A 9,166-nucleotide genomic window follows, 5' to 3' on the forward strand; every position below is an offset into this window, starting at 1 on the left:
GGCCGATCGGGATTTAGGGAGAAGAGAAAATAATAGTTAGGGTTTATTATTATTAGTATTTATAATAATACTATGTTACACTTTGGCCCCTCCACTTCTAAGTATTACTTAAATAGCTTAAACTAACTTGTTTACATCTTGAGTTAACGTTTATAACCATGTTATCACATAACACATAAGTCTAACACATAATTATCACATAATTACTGTTTTGACGTTTTTCGTTTGTTCACCAATTGTTTGCGTCAACTCGTTTGCGTTTAGGTGCAATTCCCGAAAGACTACACATGTAGTAAGTGTTAAGCGTCATTTAAACCCTAGTTTAAATGTAATGAGGTGTGCGTTATAGATTCAGTGATCTTAAGTTTGAATTGACGGAGTTGAGTTAACGAAGTTAACCTGAAATTGACGATTGTCACAACTTAACTATGATACATGGCTAGCAGTTGAAGAAGAATACGTCATCCAGAAGAATGAATATGGTACAAACAATCGTCTATCATAAATACCAAAAGGTGATAGGCCTTTATATTTGCGTGAGAAGAAAATGTTGAATATATTGCAATAAGCAATCAAGGAAGTGATTTTCCAGTTGTTGCAACATAACGGGTCATGTTTTTCAATTTGGAATGTTTTGCTCTATAAAGAACGTGGAAAACCTGACACGCACAAAAGCAAGATAGCTATGTTAATGAAAGAGTTTGACATATTCACGATGTTTAAGGGTGAATCATTTGCTCAAATAATTGAGATGTATTGACATCTTGTGAATGAGATGAAGAGACATGGAATTAAGAAGCCTAAGTATGAGTAAATCGATAAGTTGGCTGATGCTTTACCAGAAGAATAGGGGACATTTATCATGATTCAACAATCAAACCCTGTTGCTTTTGCTAGATTGATCTTAGCTAGATTTATTGAAAAACCCAAAGCCCAAGATCTTGAGTTAAGGAAGAAACATAAAACGAAACTTCTTTGGATGGAACACCGTCAATACTAGGTTTCGACAAGTCCAAAATTTGGTGGTTTAGGTGTAAGGAGAAAGGGCACTTCAAACGGGAATGTACTAGTAAGGAAGTTCCGGATAACGGTTCATATTTAAACGAGAATGTACTAGTAAAGAAGTTCCTGATAACGGTTCAAACCCGTTTGGAATAGATTATAAGAAACAAGCCATTTATCACAGAACTGCACCAAACTTGTTTGATCCTTTCATCTCCAACAGCCAAAATTTAATGAAGCCTCAACATCGCAAAACAAAGCTTGTTTTGTCTCACAAGCTTATGAGGGGTTCAATTGGATTAATCATCTTTTTCAAGCAAATATTATAGAACTGGTGTTAGGCCTAGTTTTGTGGTTTGAGTTTGTTTTAGACTTAATTATAATTGGGTTTTGGGTGTATATGTAAACCGAGAACACACTTATGTTCTCGGTGGGCTTGGTGTAGTTTGGGCTGGCCCTTGGTTGTTTTCTCTATATATAGTGGTGTAATTTATAGGGTTATGGTTGTTCATTTTCTTTATTATTCAAGTATTGTAAGTGCTTAAGCACCCGACGTAGTTATTATACATGTGTTTTGAAGTATCTTGGTGTTCGTTTACTTGTTATTTCTTGTGTTCTTGAATAACCGAGCATTGGTATTCCGCACCAATACTCGTTTGGTTGATATCATATTGTAGTGATCCAGATTCGGGACTTACAATTGGTATCAGAGCCTTTTGACGAATTCAGGCTCGTTATTGTGGTATCAACGATTCAAGAATATCACTTACAAGGCTACTGTGTTCCTTTTTCTGGCGAGTGGGTTATCAGAGAAGAAGGGAAATTGATTTTGGTGGAAGATTAACTTTAATTTGGAAACAAATCAAATCTCAGAAATTTCGGGAGTTTGTTACAGTTGAAATCTTGCAAATCTTCTAGATTTCGGCCAAGATTAAATTCACTGAACAAGAATTCACAGTTCTTGGCAAGAATTAGGAGTTGTCGGCCAAAATCAACTGATTTTGGACAACTTTATTAGTTCTCGGTCGTAGCATTTCTAGAATTACTGGTTTTTGGTCAAATTTGAAGATTCTCGGCCAACTTAAGGGTTCTCGGCTCAATTTAAGGGTTTTCAGTTATAATCTCTGGTTCTCGGTCAACCAGAGATTTCGGTCAAATATCTAGTTAGTTTTGAGTTCTCGGCAAACCTTAGTTCTCGGCCCAAAATCTTTGTTCTTTGCCCCGTGTGTGTTTGGGCTTCTCCTATTGGACTTACCTTTTAATTGGACTTGAAAACAGTAACAGTTTCTGAAATGGCCCAGTTAACAAATGGCAGCAACTCAACTAACTCGTCACTTCACCAAGAACTTGATTCAATCATGGGTACTGCTACACGTGTACCCCATTTCAGTTTAGAGAACTCCGATCAGCTAAAGAGTTGTGGGCTGCACTGATAGAGGTTTATGAGGGAAATGAGGATATGAAAAGAAGTCGTCAAGATCTGCTACGTCAGAAGTTTAATATGTTCAATCAAGTTCTGGGAGAGACACTGGAATCTCAGCTTCAAAGGTTCATATCTCTTCCAACTGAAATGAGAGCTGCTGGAATTTTTCTACAAATTTCAGAGATTAATAACAAGTTGGTGAACTCTTTGCCAAAGAATTGGGACATGCATGTTGCTGTCATTAAAAAGACCAAAGACCTTAACAGAATGAGCATGACTGAGATGATTGCAACTATTAAGGCCTGCGATATGGATGATAAACAGTGGGCAATAAATCATGCTAGTTCTTATAGCGCTGCTGGTTATAACGTTACTTCTAACAGTGCCCTCATGTCTCAAGATAGTTTCTTACTATTTAAGCCCTCTCAACTACCACCCCCGGGAAACTTTCAGATGTTCTTGTCCACCCTCGGTCAATCATCGTCATCAAATTCACCTAATCCAGCTCCAATATTTTTTACCAAATCTGGTCAGTCAGTTGGTGACTCTGGCAAAACCACTTCCAATGCAAACCCCAGCCAGATTCCTACTATACCAAAGGAAACTCAAGAAAATATTGCATTAATGGCAGGATTTATGAATTGTTACCATGTGTTTCTGGCCGGAGATTTGGTCCAACCCATGGCTGCTACTAAATTTGATCAGATTCATCCTGATGATGTTGAAGAAATGGACATCTCGTGGAAAATTTCCATGGTGGTTTTCCTTGCTAAGAATTTCACCAAAAGGACGGGTAGAAATAACTGGAACATGCCAAATATCAAAAAGTAAGTTTTAACAAGGAAACTCTCAGGTGTTACAACTGTCACAAACCGGGTCATTTTTTGCTTGTGAATGCACCAATCCTGCTAAAGAAGGGAATATGGAAAGGGCTTTGATTCCAGCTGGAAATACTCGGGGGGAAGCTGGAGGTAGTTCAAGAAATGGGGAAAGAGGTATGGTTGCTCAAACGTTCTCATGGGAAGGACAGATGGCTGCGCTGAATATTGGAAATCAAACTGCCAATTTCGCAACAGTTGAAGAATCTGAAGAGGAAAACACTGCTGAGGAGAAGGTTAAGGAGCTCCATTTTGCATACATGGCGTTCACTTCTCCGGATTCATCTGAGGTACGTTTTCAACCATGTTATTTGAATTGTGGTGAGAAAATTGAGATGTATCAACTTCATAATGACAATCTAATTAGAGATATGGAAAGAATAAAATCAGAGAGTTTTAAACTTAAGAAAAATGAAAAAGGTTTTTTAGATAAAATTGAATCTCTCAACAAAGATATTAAAAAACTTAAATCTGATTTTAGCATTAAAAGCTGTCACTATCTTGATGCAAAACAAGAAATTGCTGAGTTAACTGCCAAACTGGAAGCCGCCAAATCTGAAATTTTAAATTTGACTAGCAAATTTGAAAAGGCTGAACTTGATTTTAGGAAATTCGAGGGGTCCAGTAAAGTCGTTAACTCAATGATTGAGAACCAGTTGTGGTAGAAAGAAAATGAAGGTGAGGGGATAGGATTCAGTCAAATTCCCCCACCATACAACCACAACTATGTTCCTACTCCTGTTACCAAAGAACAGGAAGAAAAGACAAAGGATTTGAAATACTGTAAACAAGATAAAGGTAAGGAGACTGGTTCTACAAATGCCAGTTCATCTAATTCAAATCTGAACGGCCCTAACGTGTCTACTTCATGTGCAGAAAAATTAATTCTGAAGGAGTGGACTGATGAGGATGACGACCCTTGTTTTGACTTTGATAATAATTTTATTTCTAATGTTTCTTTAGAACTTCCTGTTTTGAATTCTGTTATTCCGACTGTTTGTGTGGGCTCTGTTTTAAAGAGCAAGGATGCTTGTGTGATTGATTCGGTTGAAACTTTAATTTCTAATAATGTGATTTCTAATCAAATCAAAATTTCAAAAACATCAGAAAAATATGTTGCACCTAAGTTTGTCAAGGAGGGATGCTTCAATGACAACCAAGGTAATAAGTTAAAAAGGGAAAATGCAAATCCTCATAAATCTAAACAGACTGGTCCACACAACCAGTCCAAACAAGGAGCTGCCCAGAGTGAATTTTTCATAAAACGCAGACATGTTTTAACTGTGGCACTCCTGGTAATATTGCCAGAAATTGTCCACATCGTCCGTACATTCGATACTACGGATTTTATCAAAGGAATATGCCGTATGTACCTCATGATGCACATAGGCAAGGGTTTAGACATTATTCGACTAGTTCCTTTGACGATGATTGGAATCGAAACAAATCTGGCAGGTTTCGTCCTCATCAGACCAAACCCAACATGATCAAAAGAAGGGTTAGTAAAGGTGTTTCAAGTTCAAAATCACATATAAACACTAACACTAGACCTAAACTGGAGAAGAAAAAGGTTTCATCTAATAATTCTACATCTAAGACACTGGAGATCATGACAACCATTCGTACTTATAATTCCAAATCATCCAGACATAAATGGTTGATGTGTGTATAATGATGCTCTCACAACTAAGCTTTAAATTTATTAAACGAAAATCCTAAAGAAACCACACAAAACCGGCAAGTGTACCGATTACTAATAGTATAGCACTAAGGAAGTCCGAGTATTGAACACAAGGACACTTGAAAACGTACTTGATACTTAACCCTAAATAAGACTCACCTAAGAATAATATATTTTAAATTGATTTTTATATTATTAAATACTTAACCTAACTTAATTTAATTAACTTAAAAGACTTAATTTGAGAAGACTAAACGAAACTTTGAAAATAAGATTTATCAATGGGAAAAACGTCTACCTAGATAAGAATCCTATTGAAGGTATAATAAGCTACTGGATTGTAGAATCTCACGACACCGGCTCCTAAGGAATGACACAACTAAGGTTTCTCGGTCTCACTAACAAGCCCTAACCTACACTTAGTTGATTTTAAGAACAAACCAGGTGACGAATTGTTAACGTGCTCTAATGCCGACTCTCCTCTCGGTCTCACCGACACACTACCCTAATGGAGACGAATACTATGCAACCAAGGATAGAGGAACAATTCAGTTTAACTTAAACTAGGTCAACTAATCGCTCACAAACCCAAACCCGACAAGAACCGAATCCGCTCTCGCGCGATCCTAATCCTAACAAGTAAAAGCTATGAGACGAGTTTACTTCCTATCACCTCTCGGTCTCAAGGAAGGTGTCTATCCGCTGATTTTAACTAATTAATATACCCAAACTTACCCTACGGTTGTACACCCCGCAAACAATCTCTAAACACAAAGTAAATAGTTCAAACAAGCTAAAATCAACTAAAACCGATTCAATCAATCAAAGCAAGAGGTAATTGAGTATTATTAATCAAAACACAGCCACTAAACACAACCTAATTCAATGTTAAACCAAACTTTACATTAACAAATCAAGTCATGATCATCAACAATCCAAACTACTTACTAAAACCTAACAATAATCATCTAACCTAGGTAGAACTAACAAGTTTAGCTACACATTAATTTTGGACAGCAGCTAATATTCAAATTAAACATCATAAACATCAACATAAACATAAGTAAACTCATTCAATAATCAAGAACAATCAAACACAAGTCAAACTTCAAATTACTTGCAAAACAATCCAACAAAAAGATCAAGTTTAACTAGTTAGGGTTCTTGAACAAAAACACAAAGTTTATGGGTGAATACTTATGATTATATGGCTGAGATTATGATGATTATAGCCCTTAGCTGCTGTAGCATTCCCTCCTTGGTGTTATTCTTCTTCTCCAGCCGTCACTATAGCCACCAACTCAGCCGCCACACTTTTTTTTCTTTCTTTCTTCCTTGCTGGTCGATCGCAAGTTTGGGCAGATTTTGGGGCTGCTGAATTCGGGATTTTTGGGCTGTTAGGGTTCTTTTTTCTTTTGTTTAATTAATATATTATGCATGTAAGGCTTCTAACTTGTGGGCTTAGGTCGGGCCTTGAGTTGTAGTCTTCAAAGTTGCTCAAATAAGCCCCTAGAGTCTTCAAACTTGCCAATTTTCTTCATTAAAACTCATAACCTACAAGTAAACATCCATCTTTTTTAAAATTAAGAAAAAAAAGCTATACCTATTAATAATTAAACTAAAAAGCAATTAAATCATGATAAAACGATAAGGAAAGTAAGTGTGTTTTACAACACATCAATGGTTGCCTAATCTCCTACGAAAGCATCTAATCATTCTATATTTAATGATCAAAAGGATATGACATGGCAGCCTGTGACAAAAGTTGATGAGTCAGGATCACCCAGTGTAAGTATGGACTAGGTACCAAAAACTAACTAATCCCGCATTTTGTGCAGGGACAGCTATGGAGGAATATCATCAGACCTTGGTATGTTGATAGTGGTTGTCCAGGCACATGACAGGAGACATCACCCAGTGTGACATCCGTGGCAAAACCGAGTACACCTTAGTACTTACAAACTCGAATAAGCGTTTAACCGCTTATTGCGTAACGAACAAACAAATAACCAAACGGGTCTGGTTATGGTCCGGATATCCCAGGGTGCCATCTATAAGTGATATATGATCTATGCAAGCTAAAATATTAGTAATATGGCCTTAGTTCGATAGCAAACAAAACGAGGTACACTATATTCATTATGTAACAAGTAAAGATAAATCGGTTAATTCGTAGTGCTTAAACGAGTAACCGACCGATACTAATTATGACCCGTATACATACTGAGGGGTCATATACAAGTTATATATATGTTATAGAGGCTAACATATTGATATTTAGGCCCCAGTACGTTTAAAACTCTTTAAACGAAAAAGGTTTCGTTTATCGATACGCTATAAACTTAAACGCAATCGTTAATATCAAAACAAGCATTGTAGCATCCGTTAAGCCGAAAAAGATTTATAAAACACTTATATGACATGTTCTAAGCAATCCGTGAAAATATTTTGGAATTTTACAACGAGTCAGTACGTTTTTCTTATTTTACAAAAATAAGCTGAAAAACACTCGTTTTTGCGCTATTTCTCACACCCGAATTAATTTTCTTGCGAAAAACCGAACCCGAACTAAATTTAAAGTGGGCTTTTCATGTTTGGGCTTGTATGATTAGAGTAATGGGCCAAAACAGCCCATTAAGGGGGCCTCCATAATTCCGATCGGAACAGCCCCACCAAACTTCACATTTTTTTTATACATAACTTATTCCTTAAGACTTTGTTATTCATTCTAATTTACAAACATTTGAAGTCCAAGCAGCTCCAACCCCTGCTCTATCAACTCCCCTTCAAAACCCTAAGGTAAGATCAAGTTTTATGAAAATTTAACCAAGTTTGATTCATATAATTAACATATAAACATGTTTTAGTTAGTTTTAAACATGTTTAACCATCCAAAAACCCTAAAAATCAAGTAAAACCATGTGTTGATGTTAAACATGTTTACAAACCAGGAACATATACTTTTTTGGTCAAAAACGCGGATTAGAACATGAATACAACGTTTTTACGGTTAGAAAGTTCGGTTTGAACCCAAAACCGAAACCCTAATTATCAAGGCTGTTACATGGATGATTTATGCTTGGTTTGATGTTATATGATATGTAGATATACTGAGTTTGCAACCCGAGACCTGGAAAGTCGTTTAAACTAGCAAAATTCATCGAAAACCGACAAGGTAAACCCGTAACACTCGTTTAGGGGCTGTTTAGTATTAGGTTGTGACGTGCTTGTTTTTAGCTTGTGAAAACTTGCAGGGACATTAGGGATCATATTTGGTAATTTTTCGATAAACAGAGAATATTTGGTGAATTTATTTCCGTTTATGAGCGTTTATTTGGGAAAAATAGCTAAACATATTGAAAAATTATGAAACTTGGTTTTGGAGTTTAATATGTGATGGTAAGATCACTGGTAAAGTTTGGGAATCATTGGAAATGCCTAAGTATGGTTTGTGCAATCATGGCTTAACCGAATTTTAACAGCCGAAAAACGCACAAAAAGGCATTTTGTCAAAAGAGTTAGGTTCTGGAAATTTTGCAGGGGCTATGTAATAACATTGAGGCCATTTGTAAAAATTATCGGATTTTTTGGAGGTCGTTTGATATAAACGGGCCATTTATTACACGATTATAACCTATTAAATGAATTTTTATAAATAAATAAATAATCATAAAGTTTCTGGAAATATTTTTATAAAATTCTCCATGTCTTAATGTATTTTTACAAAAATTTACATAATTTATATATAAGTACATATTTAGTTATGATTAATCAAAGATTTAAATTATAATTGTTTTAACGAAACCGGCAGTTTTGTGTTTAACGGACTGACTGGTATGTCAAAATGTCAAAAGTGGTCAAATATCATGTTTTTGAATGATATTGATAAAAACGAACTTTTTACGAGAATTCCGGAAAATTCGGGTGAATTATGCGCGTTTTGTATAATCAAACCCGTATGAAAACGGAAACAAACCTTGCGATCAAACCAGACACCGAAACCTTAAAATTCTTTCATAAATCAAATTATTTTATCAATCAATATATTTACTTAAGTTTTATGTGATCTTACCTAATCCCGAAACGTATAAACGATCAGCTGAGCTAGGCTCAGGAAACGGTGAAACTGAGCCAAATCCAGTTTTAAACATTTCATAGTATACAACGTCACAATCTAAGACT

This window comes from Bidens hawaiensis, unplaced genomic scaffold (genome assembly GCF_021521415.1).
Source record: "Bidens hawaiensis isolate Kalapana, Puna unplaced genomic scaffold, B.hawaiensis_p1.1 tig00060855_1, whole genome shotgun sequence".
Taxonomy (NCBI): Eukaryota; Viridiplantae; Streptophyta; class Magnoliopsida; order Asterales; family Asteraceae; genus Bidens; species Bidens hawaiensis.